Here is a 17,137-nt window from a genome sequence, read left to right as displayed (position 1 = left end):
ACTTCTCAATTTCAATTTTTCAAATGTTTCGATTTCTTTAATCTTTCGATTTTCGACTTCCCGGTTTTAGGTTTTCTGTTTTTCAATTGTCGTTTTTTCAATTTTAGATTTTTAAATTTTAGATTTTTCAGTTTTTTGATATTTTAATTTTTAAATATTTAAATTTTAGATTTTGCGATTTCTCGATTTTTCATTTCAGTTCTTCAATATTTCAGTTTTTCACGTTTTCGAATTTTTCAAATATTTCGATTTTTTAATATTTTGATTTTTCGACTTCCCGATTTTAGATTTTCTTGACTTTCGAGGGTTTCGATTTTCCTATTCTTTAATTCTTTAATTTTTCGATTTTTGAGGTTTTTGATTTTTCATTTTTTAGTTTTTTTAAGCTTTCAATTTTTCAACTTCACTTTTTGGATTTTTCGATTGCTCAATTTTTCGACTTTTTAGGTTCTCAGTTTTTGGATATTTCAGTTTTCGAATTTTTCAGGTATTGCATTTTTCAGTTTTTCTTTCATTTTTCAGTTTTGGGATTTTCCAATATTTCGATTCTTCGAATTTTCGATTTTTGACTCTTGGATTTTTCGATCTGTCGATTTTTTTACTTTTTCAATTTTTCGATGTTTTGATTTTTCCATTTCTTGACCTTCGAGTGTTTCGATTTTCCTGTTCTTCAATTCTTTGATTTTTTGATTTTTCAGGTTTTTAAGTTTTCTATTTTTCGAATTCACTTTTGATTTTTCGATTTTTCGGTTTTTGGATATTTCAGTTTTCGGATTTTTCAGGTATTGCATTTTTTAGTTTTTCGATATTTCAGTTTTGGGATTTTTCAATATTTCGATTCTTCGATTTTTCGATTTTTGACTCCTGGATTTTTCCATCTGTCGATTTTTTTACTTTTTCGATTCTTCAATTTTAGATTTTTTAATTTTAAAAATTTTAGATTTTTCGATTTCTCGATTTTTCATTTCAGTTCTTCGATATTTCAATTTTTCAAGTTTTCGAATTTTTCAAATGTTTCGATTTCTTAATCTTTTGATTTTTCGACCTCCCGATTTTACATTTTCTGTTTTTCAATTGTCATTTTGTCAAATTTTCGTTCTTTTGATCTCTCAATCTCCCAATTTTTCGAATTTTTAAGTTTTTTGAATTCTCGATTTATCGAGATTTTGGTTTTTCGATATTTTAATTGTCAATGTCTCCATTTATAAATTGTTCAATTCTTAACTTTTCGATTTTGGCTTATTTCGGTTTCTCAATTGTTCGACTTTTCGACTCCACGATTTCTTAATCTTTTGATTTTTCGATTTCTCGGTCTTTCGATTTTTCAGTTTTTCGATGTTTCGATTTTTCAGGTATCCGATTTTTAAATTTGGGAGTTTCGATTTCTCGATTTTTCGTTATTCGATTTTTAAATTTTAGATTTTTGAATTTTACATTTTTTCGATTTTCTGATGTTTCATTTTTCGATTTTTAGTTCTTTGATATTTCGATTTTTTAATGTTTCGATTTTACGATTTTTTAAGGTTTCGATTTTTCGATTATTAGATTTCTCGATTTTTCACTTTATTTCTCACTGTTAATATCACACAGTGTATCGCAAACAACCACAAAAATTGTCACTAAAAACATTTAAAAATTCATACAAAATAGCACGCATTGGGTTATTACGATTTCAACAATATTCTTAGTTTAAGACGTTTTGCTAGTATAAAACACAAATAAAGAATTAATTCTTAGTTACACAAAATATGTAAAATCATCTAAATATGTACCAAAAATATTCATTTAGTCGTTATAAAAACCGACCAAACAACTATTTCCCGCAGAAATTATAGTCCAAACCAACCAAATGGCTTCTGAACGCTTAGGGTCGACTTTGGCCTGAGCGGGCTCTGGTCTGTAGATCAAACAAGTTCTCAAGCGACGAGTTGTAGTGAAACAAGTTTTTTTTATTGGAATCGACTATTTAAATTTCACGCTTGTCTTTGGCGGTTGAGGACTCCAATGTCAATAAGGGTGGTTTTTCAAAATCAGCCTGTATGTCGCATCTATCTTAATCTATGATTATACCAACATTAACGCAAAAAGTGCACATCGTTGAACTTTACCGTCGCTGTAGTGTATAATGGGTTGCCTACGTATTTGGACAATCAGTAAAAATGACATATGTGTACAGTATTTCCCACAGCACTCGGCCATATGCCGCTTCTACTAAATAGTGCTTCAGATTTGTTATCTATTCACTTACAATCAATCCAATTATAAATAATGTGACATAATTTTCACTTTGCGGCTGTTAGGTGTCCACTATTATTAGCCATAATAATATATTTCGCAATAAATCAGAAACAAAACAAATCCGTTCAATAAGTAAAGAGATAGTAAGAGAAATCAGGAATTGGATAAAAATCCTTAGATTATAGGTAAGCGTTCAATAAAATTTAATAATAGTATCAAATTGCGGTTACGGTGATCGTGTTACATAATTTTGTTTATTACCGTGCGATTCTTCTCTTGAATAGGTCCGGGCCAACAAAAGCAACCAGAATTTTATGGTGGCTTTATTGGACCTAACCACGTATAATTGAATAGTAATAAAAAATTGAAAGTTGGTGTATTAATCGCTTTATTGGTTGGTCGGCGCTAACCGCAGGCGATTATTGTGGTTATTGTCGTGATGAGATATTAAAGGAACTTCCGAATGAATGTCTAAGACGTGTACAAAAAATCGTGTATGAAAGACAGTAGTTTAGATAAGTGATAAAAACACAAATTAGTAAGGAAGCTGTGTGTTGTATAATTTTTACGTAATAATTAGAAAACTAGAAAACTATAATATTATATTTCTCATTATCTTTTATGTTTTTTTGTGTTTCCTTATCTTTTTCTCAACTTTTTTGTGTTTGTCTTATGTGATACGTCGGAAGCGGTGCCCGGTGTATTATTGAAGATTTGTTATTCATATATAAGAAATTATATTTTGCACCATACGGCATTTTTGTAAGGAAAAATCGTCTATAGTGGTTTCGGCCATCAAAAACTCGTTTTGAAACAGTCTGCAGTAGAAAGCGAGTCGCTTATTCGTAATATTTTTCAAACCAAATTTCCTGAGTTCTTTCTTTTGATAAAGTGAGCCAAAAATAAGCTTTGCTTAAAAAACTAATAAGTGTGATTATGTTAAAAAAAACTCTTATTGAATTGAAATTATATAATTTCACCAACAGTTGCATAAATATTTATTATTTATGTAATAACCAAAAAACAAAAAATCAAACCAGCCAACAAATTATTACGTGCTTATATAAAATTTGTTATTCGAAATTCTGTTTTATACATTTGATACATTTAACTCATAAATTATACTTTAAAATTTTAACTTGTACTTGTATTTGTTGTACTTCGAAAAACTGACTCCGTCATCAAAAATGTTTTTGGGTAATTTCCAAAAATGCTCGGAAAAAGCTTAAAAATTTCGTATTGCATTTGTGAGCTTTTGGCAAAATTGGCAAAATATCTACAAAAAATTCTGAGATAGGTATAAACCTCGAAAAACATAACTTGTTGATAGACCCAGACCAAGACTATCGAAATTTTCGATTTCAAAATCAAATATTTAAAATAACCCAAAAATTGTCATATTTCATTTTGGTGATTCTAGAAAAGTGGTTCACATTTTCCACGAAATGTTGTGGAAGATGTGTTCTGAAAGTACAAATCGACAATAAATTTCTTTGGACAATTTTCAAAAGTGCTTGGACAATGCTCAAAAATTTCTTATAGCAAGATTGAGCTTTTGACAAAGTCGCCTAAAAAATCCGCAAAAAATCTCAGATATACTTAGAACTGATATCGTCCAATTGATTGGAAAAATGTAGGAGTAGCTTGAGTAAGCTAAGTCCCAGACCAAAATGTTCAAAATTTTCGGTTTCAAAATCAAATTTTTAAAATATTTGAAGATTGGGCATATTCCATTTTTGTAATTTTGGAAAAGTGGCTACAATTTTCGAAGAAATGTTGCCGAAAATGTCTGCTATAAGTTGAAAAGAAAAACTCTGTTTGAATAATTTTCGAAAGTGTTGGAAATCGTTCAAAAATTTCATATTAAAAAATTGAGCTTTTGGCAAAATTACCTTAAAAATTCTCAAAAATTCCGGAAAAAGTATAAATATCGACGAGCTGATTCAAAATCAAATTTTTAAAATATGCTAAAAATGTCCATATTTCGTTTTGATGATTCTAGAAAAGTGGTTGGAATTTTGGAAGAATTGTTGCCGAAAGTGTCTTCTGCATGTTGAAGTCACCAAAAAAAATTCTCTAAGTAATTTTCAAAAGTGCTCGGAAAAAGTTCAAAAATTTCGTATTGATAAATTGAGCTTTTGGCAAAACTGTCTAAAAAAAATCTTGCTTATTGATCAAATTTTTAAAACGTCTCAAAAATGGTCATTGGTGATTCTGAAAAAAAATGTCTTCTGAACCTTGAAATCAACCAAAAATTTTCAAAAGTGCCTGAAAAACGCTCATTAATTTCATACTGAAAATTTGAGTTTTTACAAAGGTATTGAAAAATAAACCAAAAAACCTGGAATCGACGAATCGATTCGAAAAACATAGATTGTTGGTCCCTGACCAAGATCTTCGAAATTTTTAGTTTGAAAACCAAAATTTTGAAGTGTCTGTAACTCTAAATCAACAAAAAACTCTCGTTCGGTAATTTTCAAAAGTGCTCCAAATAATTACAAAAATTTCAAATTGAAAAACTGAACTTCTGGCAAAACTGCCTAAAAAATCCACAAAAAATTCTGGAATACAGTTGTCGACAAGTTAATTCGAAAAACATAGGTTGTTAATGATCCCAGACCAAGATTTCTGAAATTTTCGGTTTCAGAGACAAATTTTCCAGTATTCCAGAGTGGCTAGTTTTCGTTTTGATGATCCTGGAAAAATGGTTGGAATTTTTGGAGAAATATTGCCGAACGTCGAAATCAACAAAGAAATCTCTTTGGGTAATTTTCGAAAGTGCTTGGAAAATGCTTAAAAATTTCATACTGAAAAATTGGGCTGTTGGTAAAGTTGCCTAAAAAATCTAGAAATTCTGAAATATAATAGATATCGAGAAAGTAATTCGAAAAACATAGGTCGCTGATGACCCCAGATCAAAAATTATTAAAATTTTCGGTTTCAAATTCAATTTTTGTAAGTGTCCTAAAAATGGCCATATTTCATTTTGTGGATTCTGCAAAAGTAGTTAGAATTTTAGAAAAAATGTTGCCGAAAGGATCTTTTGCAAATCGAAATCAACAAAAAAGATCTGCGGTAATTTTCGAAAATGCTCTTAAAAAGATATATTTCAAAAGTATTGAATATTTGACCTTTTGGTAAAGTGATCTAAAAATCCACAAAAAATCTGGGATATAAATATCAAGGAGCTAATAAATATTTTCTAAATTTTGATTCTAAAATCAATTTTTTATAACATTCCAAAAATGGCGATCTATTATTTCGGTGATTTTGGAAAAATGTTTCGAATTTCCGAAGAAATGTTGCCGAAAATGCCGAAATCAATAAAAATCTTAGTTTGAATTATTTTCTATTTCGAAAGTACTCTGAAAACGCTCAAAAATTTCATACGGAAAAAAAATTGAGCCTTAGGGAAAGTAGCCTAAAAAATCCACAAAAAAATCTGGGACAGATATCGACATTTTGATTCGAAAAGCATAGCTTGTTGACGGTCTTGGACATATATTTTCGAAATTTTCCTCTTAAAAATCGAATTTTTAAAATATCTATTAGAGGACAATATTTTATTCTGGTGATTCTGGAAATTGTTGAAATTTTCGAAGAAATGGTGCCGCAAATATTTGCGGCAAGTCGAAATTAAGCAAAAGTGATTCGGTGATTTTCGAAAGTGCTTGGAAAAAGCTGGAACAAAATTGTAATTATAAAATTGAGAGTTTTACAAAGTTGTCCAACAAATCCACAAAAAAATTTGGGATATACTTAGATATGGAAAACTGATTCGAAAAACATAGTTTGTTGATGGTCCCAGATCTAGATTTTTGAAATTTTGGTTTCAATATCACATTTTTTAAATATACCAAATATGGCCATCTCATTTCGGTGATTCTGGAAAAGTTGTTAAAATTTTCGTAGAAATGTTGCCCGAAAATATGTTCTGCATGTCGAAATTAACAAAAAATGTCTTTGGGTAATTTTCGAAGGTGCTCATATTGAAAAATTGAATATGATGATTTGGATCAAGATTTTCGTAATGTTCGGTTTCAACATCGTATTTTTAAAAAATCACAAAATTGGGCATATTTCATTTTGGTGATTCTGGAAAAATGGTAAGAATTTTCGTAAAAATGTTGCCGAAAATGTTCGAAATCAACAAAAAAATGTCTTCTGCAGGTCTAAATCAATAAAAAAAAACGTATTTGGTTGATTTTCAAAAGTGCTCGGAAAGAGATAAAAAAATACAAAAGAACGGAGGGTGAGGGAGGTATTGAAAATTTATTGAGCTTTTGGCAAAGTTAGCTAAAATACAGAAAAAAATCTGGGATATAAATCTCGAAAAACATAATCTGAGAGCCAAACCAAGATTTTCGAAATTTTTGGTTTCAAAAGCAAAGTTTTAAAATATCTTAAAAATGGTCATATTCCATTTTAGCGATTCCGGAAAAATGCTTATAATTTTCGAAGAAATGTTGTCGAAAAATCTGCAAGTCGGAATCAACAAAAAACTCTCGTTGGATAATTTTTGAAACTTTCGAATGTGTCCGGAAAACGCACGAAAATTTCGTAAAGAAAAGAAAGAGCTTCTGTTAAAGTTGCCTAAAAATTTACAAACAATTTTGATACATAAGTACATGTTGGCGTACTGATTCGAAAAAGATAGCGTGTTGATGATGGCAAGCTAAGATATTCGAAATTTCCGGTTTCAAAATCAAATTTCTTAAATATCTCAAAAATTGCCTTATTTTATTTTGGTGATTTGAGAAAATCTGTCAGAATTTTTGAAGAAATATTGCCGAGGATGTGTTCTCCTAGTTGAAATCAACACAAAACTTTTCGACCAGTTCCCGAAAATGTCCAGAAAACTACAAAAAAAAAATTTTTGGGTAATTTTCAAAACTGCTTTGAAAAAGCTCCAAAATTTCATACTAAAAAGTTGAGCTTTAGGTAAAGTAACCTAAAAAATCCACAAAAAAAAACAAGGACATAGATATCGACGTTCTGATTCGAAAAACATATCTTTTTGCGCAGATTTCTGAAAATTTCCGTTTAAAAATCGAATTTTTAAAATATCCCTAAAATGGAAATATTCTATTTTCGTGATTCTGGAAATTGTTGGAATTTTCAAAGAAATGGTGTCGAAAAGGTCTTCTACAAGCCAAAATCAAGCAAAAAGGTTTCGGTAATTTTCGGAAGTGCTTGGAAAAAGCTCAAAAATTTCTTATTGAAAAATTGAACTTTTGGCAAAGTTGCCTAAAAATCCACAAAAAATTCTACGCCATAAATATAGATGAACCAATTCGAAAAACAAGTTGTTGATAATCTTAGACAAAGATTTTCGGAATTTTAGTTTCCAAAATCAAATTTCAAAACATCCAAAAATGGCCATCTCATTTTGGTGATTTAAAAAAAGTGGTTGGAATTTTTGTAGAAACGTTGCTGAAAATGTTTTTGTGTAGGTCGAAATCAACAAAAATTTTGGATAATTTTTAGTAATAATAATAATAATACAGATTTATTGAGTAACAGAACAAAAGTTCCAAAAGACAAAGATTATACAAAAAAGAGATAAAGAAAAATAATATTAGTAAATTAAATTGTACTTAACTATATATTATTAAAGACGCCTTAAATAATAAATAAACATATGTTGCGAACAAATGAATATATATATATCTTCTAAATTGTTTTTAAATCTTCAAAAATGCTCGGAAAAAGCTCAAAAATTGCAAAAGCGAACTTTTGGCAAAGCGGCCTAAAAATCCACAAAAAAATCAGGTATAAGATGTTGACGAGCTGTTTCGAAAAACATAGCTTGCAGATAGTCCCAGACGAAAATTTAAATTTCAAAATTCAAGTTTTAAAATTTCCCAAAAATGGCCATATATACTTAGTTTTGGCGATTCTGGAAAAGTGGTTAGAATTTCGATGAACTGTGGCCGAAAATGTATTCTGCATGTCAAAATCAACAAAAAAATGTCAATGGCCAATTTTGGAAAATGCTCAGAAAAACCTCAAAAATTTCTTATTGAATATTTGAGCTTTTGACGAAGTTGGCTAAAAAATCCACAAAAAATTCTGAGATATAAATCTTGACGACCTAATTCGGAAAACATAGCTTGTTAATAGTCGCAGACCAAGATCATCGAATTTTTCGATTTCAAAATCAAGTTTTTAAAATATCCCAAAATTTGCGATATTTAAATTTGGTGATTCTAGAAAAGTTGTCAGAATTTTCGAAGAAATATTGCCGAAAATGTCTTCTTCAAGTCGAAATCAACATAAAATTTATTCGGGTAATTTTCGAAAATGCCCAGAAAACGTTAAAAAAATTTCATAATGACAAATAAGCTTAAAAGATACACAAAAAATTCTAGAGAATATAGGTAGACGAAATTTTCGAAATTTTTAGTTTCAAAATCAAATTTTTTTAAGTATCCCAAAAATGGCGATATTTCATATTGGTGATACTATAGAAAAGTGGTTGGAATTTTCGAAGCAAGAAAGAAAAAAATATCTTGGGATAATTATCAAAAGAACTTGGTAAATGTTAAAAAAAATATTTTTGAAAAATTGGGTTTTTGGTAAAGTTGCCCGACAACAAAAAATTCTGGGATGTAGATAGCGAAAACTGATTCGAAAAACACAGCTTTTGGAAAGTCCCAGACCTAGATTTTCGAAATATTCCTTTCAAAATCACATTTTTTAAGTACATATCCCAAAAACGACCAGATTTCATTTAGATAATTCTGAAAAAAAGAAATTTTGAAGAAATGTTGCTGAAAATGTCTTCTGCAAGTCGAAATCCACAAAACATATCTGTAGGTAATTTTCAAAACTGCTCGGAAAAATCTGAAAAATTTCATAATAAAAAATTGAGGTTTTGGAAAAGTTGTCTAAAAATCCACAAAAAATTCTAGGAAATGGTCTGATCTTAGACCAAGATTTTCGGGTTTGAAAATGATTTTTTTTAAATATCTCAAAAATGAACATATTCCATTTTAGCGATTCCGGAAAAATGCTTATAAGTAATTTTCGAAGAAATGTTGCCGAATGTTGAAAAGTCGGAATCAACAAAAAACTCTCTTTGGATAATTTTCGAAAAAGTTCGGAAAACGTACAAAAATTTCGTATAGAAAACCAGAATTTTTGGTAAAGTTCCCTAAAAAATCAACAACAAGAGTAAAATTTTCGAAATTTTACCCCCAAAACAGCTACATTTTACATTGGTGATTGTAGAAAACTTTTAAAAAATGTTGCCGAAAATGTCTTCTGCAGGTCTAAATCAACGAAAAAACGTATTTGCGGTTGGGGGAGGAACAGAAAATTTATTGAGCTTTTGGTAAAGTTACCTAAAATATACAACAAATTCTGGGTTATAAGTCTCGAAAAACATAACCTGGGACCCAGAAATTTTCGTTTTCAAAATTAAATTTTCAAAATATCCTAAAAATTATTGCAATATTTTGTCTTAGCGATTCTGGAAAAATAATTGGATTTTTTTTAGAAATAAAGCCAACATAACAACATCTGGAACTGAAAATCAAAAAAATCTTTTTACGTAATGTTCGAAGGTGCTCAGAAAAAGGTGGAATATTACGTACCCATAACCATGTGAGGTTCTTTAGTGTACCAAAAAAATTTAGAATATTTTCCAAGCAAAATTTCTAAGATAACACTAATTTTCGTGATATTTTCCGAAATAATTCTGTGACGTGTAAAGTGGCTTAAATACATTTTCTTAAGTAACTTCCCCCGTTCAGTTTGATTACTCTCCTTATTCTCCTCATTACTTACTACTCCCACACGACAATTACCATTCATCATTTCGCACTTTTCTTGTTTCTCTCCAACCTGCAACCCACCACTACCCATTAACACCCGTTTAAAACCCATCTCCATTCCGTCTACCGTTTCCCAGGCACTTCGACCAAACAGCGTGACAGTAAACGAACCACGTCCAACATCCGACAAACAAGAAACAGTCACGTTTCAACCTTCCAGTGTGCGTTACCGAGTGATATCAACGTGCGATGAGACGCGAAACCCGTGCTTGTGTGAACCAGTGACTCGGTGATTCACCCATTTTTACCATAAGGAGTAATGGGAATAAACAGTTCAAGGGGTGAGTGCGACAATCCTAACTCTTCCAAAAAATCACCAAACCGGTGAAAGGTCCATTTGCATTCGCGCCATAAACCCGCACTAATTAATAAATTCAATCCCCAGTGTTGTAATATCGTGTTTTTACCCATAGTTTTCACTGTTTTTGTTGTTAAATGAGGGTTCCCACACTTTTAGTTTCGTTGTAACTAGTTCGGCGATTGTTATTGTTGATTGAATGCGGAATAGATGTTCAAGAGGATGAATGATGGGCGATTTCTAAAGCGTAAATGGGGTTTACGACTTTTAAGAAATGAAAAAACGATAAATGCGACAATAATAAAAACTGTAACAATTTTGCAAACAATTAAAATGAACGTGCTGTTAGAGTTACTATGACGTCAATCAAACTGGTTTGTCGGAGATCAACTCGTATCTAGAATCTAGAAGTTAGATTATTTTGTACGAAACAATTGTGTTCCTTAATTGAAATAAATCTAGAGCAGTGGAAACACCATGTGATGCATAGAGTTGAACTCACCATCTGTGGCTATTTTTTTATTATTATTTAAACATCCTTTTGTTTGAGGATTGTGGATAATTTCGTGTAGCGTGATCAATATAACTGTTAAGATGGGTATCGGATTACTGCAAAAGTCTTTATTTGAATTTTAATGTTGCGTTTTATTTATTATTCATAAGTTACTTTGTGTAAGTAAAAGTACAGAGTGAATTTACAATTTGCATTATTAGGTATGTGAAAATAAACAGTTAAACAGTTTTTTGGGTAATTAAGAGTGTTTAATTTATGTAAATCATTCGTTATTATAGAGAGCTTAACAAAGACTAAGAATTAGTGGATTGTTAACCTAAATCTAACTCTGGTTTTGTAGTCGGTGTATGTAACAGTGGCGTTATCAATATTAGCTTAATATTGACTTTCATATTTAAGAACAGCTAAACCGTATAACGGTTAATGGAAAATAATTGAATACAAGAATACAAACCATTCTAGACGAAAAGTGGAGGATTTAATTCAAGTTAAAATTTACCACTTTAGACATGTTTTAAGTTTCTTCTTGTCGAAATAAATCTACACATATTAAGAAAAAAAGGCAAAGTGTAGCCCCGCCCACCCGCCCTATCTCAATTGTGATGATTTTTTTTTATTCGTCGTGAGCCAAGAAGGATGAGAGGGCTACTGATGATTATCACTATGAGAAGTTCAAGAAACACTTTAGGAGATACTGATTTTTGGTTTTGTAATGTTGGGGGTTAACATAGAAATGCATACAAATTTTATTTTTATAAAAAACGACACTCTTGATAATAGTAATCTTAATTATAATGAATATATCAAAGAAAAAAATATAAGTGAGGTTAGAATATTCAACGAAATTGCCTTGTGTATTATTACATCACGAGGATTATTCGTCTGCGTGCTTTAATTTTGTATATATTTTCATATGATGTAGTATTTATTTTAATTAAAATAGTACTAATAATCAGTTTTTGAGGTTCTGATTATACGCAGATTGATTCAAAAATAAACAATAAAGACTTTAAAAACTTTTATATTTTCTATATATTTTTTTAATACACGAAATTTTTCCAATAAGAATCTAAAAACATATTTAATTGCGGTGTTGTTCAACTAAAACCAAAAGTAACTAAAAAAAGTCAAGATCTCAATCATCATGAATTTTTTATTCGTTGTCAGACCGAGGGGCGGAGCGTAATTGCAAAATACATATTTCCCACCAAAATTTTGCACATGTTTTAAGTTTCTTGTTGTAAAAAGAAGACTGCGTATATTAAGAGGAAAGGACAAAATATAAGCCCCACCCACCCACCCTATCGCAGTTGTAATGATTTTTTTATTCGTTGTCACACCGCGGGGCGGAGCGTAATTGCAAAATACATATTTCCCTACAAAAATTTTGCACATGTTTTAAGTTTCTTCTTCTGAAAAGAAGACTATGTATATTAAGAGGAAATGACAAAATATAAGCTCCACCCACCCACCCTATCTCAGTTGTAATGATTTTTTTTTATTCGTCGTGAGCCAAGAAGGCGGAGCCTAACTGCAAAATGCATATTTCTTTGCAAAATTTAACTCTTTCAAGAACATATTTTATATGGTAATTTCTTGTAGAGAAATGAGGTTTTTGCAGCTAAACTCCGCCCTCGGCTCACGATAAATAAAAAAAATTATTGCAATTGCGAGAGGGTGGGTGGGCGGTCCTTATATTTTGTACTTTTTTTTAATACACGAAAACTTCTTTTTCCAACAAGAAACTAAAAACATATTTAACTACCGTGTTGTTCTATTAAAACTATAAGTAACTAAAAAAAGTCCCGATCTCAATTATAATGAATTTTTTATTCGTTGTCAGACCGAGGGGCGGAGCGTAGTTGCAAAATACATATTTCCCTACAAGAATTTCGAACATGTTTTAAGTTTCTTGTTGTGAAAATATGACTACGTATATTAAGAGGAAAGGACAAAATATAAGCCCCACCCACCCACCCTATCGCGGTTGTAGTAATTTTTTTATTCGTTGTCAGGACCGAGGGGCGGAGCATAATTGCAAAATACATATTTCCCTACAAAAATTTTGTACATGTTTTAAGTTTCTTGTTGTAAAAAGAAGACTACGTATATTAAGAGGAAAGGACAAAATATAAGCCCCACCCACCCACCCTATCGCGGTTGTAGTGATTTTTTTATTCGTTATCAGGACCGAAGGGCGGAGCATAATTGCAAAATACATATTTCCCTAGAAAAATATTGCACATGTTTTAAGTTTCTTGTTGTAAAAAGAAGACTACGTATATTAAGAGGAAAGGACAAAATATAAGCCCCACCCACCCACCCTATCGCTGTTGTAGTGATTTTTTTATTCGTTATCAGGACCGAGGGGCGGAGCGTAATTGCAAAATACAGGTTTATATTTTACCTTTTTTTCTAAATGTACATAATAGTATTCTTTGAACAACACGATACTCAAAAACATGTTTTTAATTTCTTGTAATGTATTGAAGAATTATACCCTTTTGTATGAAAAAATTGTTCTCTTTAAGGATGTCGTATCCAATTTATGTTTGTTCGAATGAAACATTGTAAATTTTTACAGATATAAATTATTTAAGAAAAAGGGAAAAACGCTTTCAAACTCAATGACTCTATTGATTAGTAGTTTTCAAGATATTTGTGTTTTTATAGAAAAAATATATTAATATATTTAAAATTCACAGCATCGTATTTTTAACGATGAAAATTTGGAATTTAATTTTTTTATGAGAACCCCTATAATTTCAAATAAAGATATGTATGTAGTGTTAAATTAAAAGAAGTGTGCTACGCGTATGTTTCAAATGATTTTTTTTTACATTTACATTACATTACATACAAAATTTCGAAAATCTTGGCCTGGAACAATCAGTAAGCTTTATTTATCGAAACAGCTCGGCGATATCTACAAATATTCCCGATTTTTTCGTGTATTTTGTTTGGCAACTTTGACCAAAGCTAAATTTTTCAGTATGAAATTTTTAAGCGTTTTCCAAGCACTTTTGATTCTTATCTAAAGACATTTTTTGTTGATTTCGAGCTGCGGAAAACATTTTCGGCAACATCTCTACGAAAATTCCAACTACTTTTTTTAAAAACACGGAAATGACATACGGCCTTTTGGGATATTTTAAAAATTCGATTTTGAAACCGACTTACGTATACCTATACTCTAAAATTGTTAAAAGTTTCATTTTTCTAGACGAAATTTTTGTGCGTTTTCCGAACAGTTTCGAAAATTATCCAAAGAGATTTTTTTGTTGATCCCGGCAGGCAGATTTTTCGGCAACATTTCCCCGAAAATTATAAACACTTTTCCGGAATCACCAAAATGGACTATGACCATTTTTAAATTTTTTAAGTTAAACTTAAAACCGAAAATTTCGAAAATTTTGTCTGGGTCCCAGAATTTTTTGTATGTTTTAGATAACTGCCAAAAGAGCTAATTTTCAATACCGCCGCTCTTTTGTTATTTTTGACTTCTTTCCGCGCATTTTCGAAAATCAACCAAATACGTTTTTTTCTTGATTTCAACCTCCAGACATTTTTAGCAACACTTTCGGAAATTTTCTAGAATCACCAAAATAAAATATAGCTCTTTTGGGGATGTTTAAAAATTTATGACCACCAACAAGCTATATTTTTCTATTTTTTTGTAAATTTTTTGGTGAATTTACCAAAAGCTAGGTTTTTTAATATGAAATTTTTGAGCTTTCTCCAAACATGTTGCAAAACTTTCCAAAGACATTTCTGTTTTGATTTTGACTTGCAGAAAACATTTTCGGCAACATTTCTACGAAAAGTCCAACCACTTTTAAATCACCAAAATGAGATATGATTTTTTGAATATACTAGAAATTTGATTTTCAAATCGAAAATTTCGAAAATCTTGGTCTGCGGCCATCAGCAAGGTATATTTTTCGAATGAAATATGGCCATTTTTAGGATACTTACAAAATTTGAATTTGAAACCGAAAATTTTAAAAATCTTGATCTGGGATCATCAGCGACCTACGTTTTTCAAATTACCTTGTCGATATCTGTTATAATTCAGAATTTTTTCTAGATTTTTTAGGCCACTTTGCCAACAGCTCAATTTTTCAATATGAAATTTTTAAGCATTTTCCAGGCACTTTCGAAAATTACCCAAAGAGATTGCTTTGTTGACTTCGACTTCTTGATTTTGACATTCGGCAACATTTCTTCAAAAATTCCAACCATTTTTCTAGGATCATCAAAACGAAAACTAGCCACTCTGGAATAGTGGAAAATTTGACTCTGAAACCGAAAATGTCATAAATCTTGGTCTGGGATCATTAACAACCTATGTTTTTCGAATAAGCTTGTCGACAACTGTATTCCAGAATTTTTTGTGGATATTTTACGCAGCTTTGCCAGAAGTTCAGTTTTTCAATTTGAAATTGCTGAAATTTTTTTGAGCAATTTTGAGAATTACCGAACGAGAGTTTTTTTGTTAATTTAGAGTTACAGACACTTCAAAATTTTGATTTTCAAACTAAAAATTTCGAAGGTCTTGGTCTGGGACCAACGATCTATGTTTTTCGATACGATTCGTCGATTCCAGGTTTTTTGGTTTATTTTTCAGTACCTTTGTAAAAACTCAATTTTTCAGTATGAAATTAATGAGCGTTTTTCAGGCACTTTTGAAAATTTTTGGTTGGACAATTTCAACACTAAAAGTAGACGTTTTTGTAATTAGGAAAAAAAACTTGGACTATGACCATTTTTAAATTTTTTAAGTTAAACTTAAAACCGAAAATTTCGAAAATTTTGGTCTGGGTCCCAGATTTTTTTGTATGTTTTAGATAACTGCCAAAAGAGTTAATTTTCAACACCGCCGCTCTTTTGTAATTTTTGACCTCTTTCCGAGCATTTTCGAAAATCAACCAAATACGTTTTATTGTTGATTTCGACCTGCAGACATTTTCAGCAACACTTTCGAAAATTTTCTAGAATCACCAAAATAAAATATAGCTCTTTTGGGGGTGTTTAAAAATTTATGACCACCAACAAGATATATTTTTCTATTTTTTTGTAAATTTTTTTGCTGATTTTGCTAAAAGCTAGGTTTTTTAATATGAAATTTTTAAACTTTTTCCAATCATGTTGCAAAATTTTCCAAAGACATTTCTGTTTTGATTTTCAAGGTATATTTTTCGAATCGGCTCGTCTTCATCTATATCGCGAAATTTTTTGTAAATTTTTAGGATACTTTTCCAAAACCTCAATTTTTCAATGCCTATGAAATTTTTCAGTTTTTTCCGAGCACTTTTGAAAATTACCCGAAGACATTTTTTGTTGATTTAGATTTGCAGAAGACATTTGCGGCAACATTTCTTTGGAAATTCTAACAACTTTTCCAGAATCATCAAAATGAAATTTAGCCGTTTTTGGGATATTTAAATAAAAATGATTTTGAAACCGAAATTTGAAAAATACAGATCTGGGACCATCCACAAGCTATGAAGCTAAGAAATTTTTGTGAATTTGTTGGGCAACTTTGCAAAAAATTCAGTTTTTCGATAAGAAATTTTTAAGCTTTTTCCAAGCACTTTCGAAAATTACCGAAACACTTTTTTTCAGTATGGAATTTTTTAGCGTTTTCCGAGTACTTTCGAAATCGAAAATAAACGAAACTAAGATTTTTATTGATTTCGACCTGCAAAAAACATTTTCGGCAAGATTTCTTGGGAAATTCGAAACATTTTTCCAGAATCACCAAAATAATAGATCGCCATTTTTGGAATGTAATATAAATTTGATTGTAAAATCAAAATTACGAAAATATTGGGATCATCAATGGGCTACGTTTTGTGAATCAGCTCCTCGTTATTTATGTCAATACTTTTGAATTTTTTTATCTTTTTCAGAGCATTTTCGAAAATTACCGCTGATGTTTTTCGTTGATTTCGATTTGCAGAAGATATTTTCGGCAATATTTTTTCGAAAATTCTAACTACTTGCAGAATCCACAAAATGAAATATGGCCATTTTTAGGATACTTGCAAAATTTGAATTTGAAACCGAAAATTTCATAAATCTTGGTCTGGGATCATTAACAACCTATGTTTTTCGAATTAGCTTATCGACAACTGTATTCCAGAATTTTTGTGGATTTTTTAGGCAGCTTTGCCAGAAGTTCAGTTTTTCAATTTGAAATTGTTGAAATTTTTTGGAGCACTTTTGAAAATTACCGAACGAGAGTTT

General features: G+C 30.4%; 1 protein-coding gene across 2 annotated transcripts in view; it reads left to right on the top strand.

Moving 5' to 3' along the window:
* The first annotated feature begins 10,178 nt into the window (after positions 1-10,178).
* The window catches only part of LOC135138021 (uncharacterized), a 127,293-nt gene continuing 120,334 nt past the window's right edge, over positions 10,179-17,137 (top strand). For both annotated transcript variants that reach the window (XM_064067841.1, XM_064067840.1), the window contains exon 1: positions 10,179-10,357. The gene's annotated coding sequence lies outside the window, so the exon portion shown is untranslated. The remainder of the gene's footprint in view (positions 10,358-17,137) is intronic.

The sequence above is a fragment of the Zophobas morio genome, unplaced genomic scaffold (genome assembly GCF_036711695.1).
Source record: "Zophobas morio isolate AGI-343-1 ecotype UQ-CSIRO unplaced genomic scaffold, CSIRO_AGI_Zmor_V1 ptg000030l, whole genome shotgun sequence".
Classification (NCBI taxonomy): domain Eukaryota; kingdom Metazoa; phylum Arthropoda; class Insecta; order Coleoptera; family Tenebrionidae; genus Zophobas; species Zophobas morio.
The sequence above is the reverse complement of the archived record's forward strand: the minus strand, read 5'-3'. Positions and strand labels throughout refer to the sequence as shown.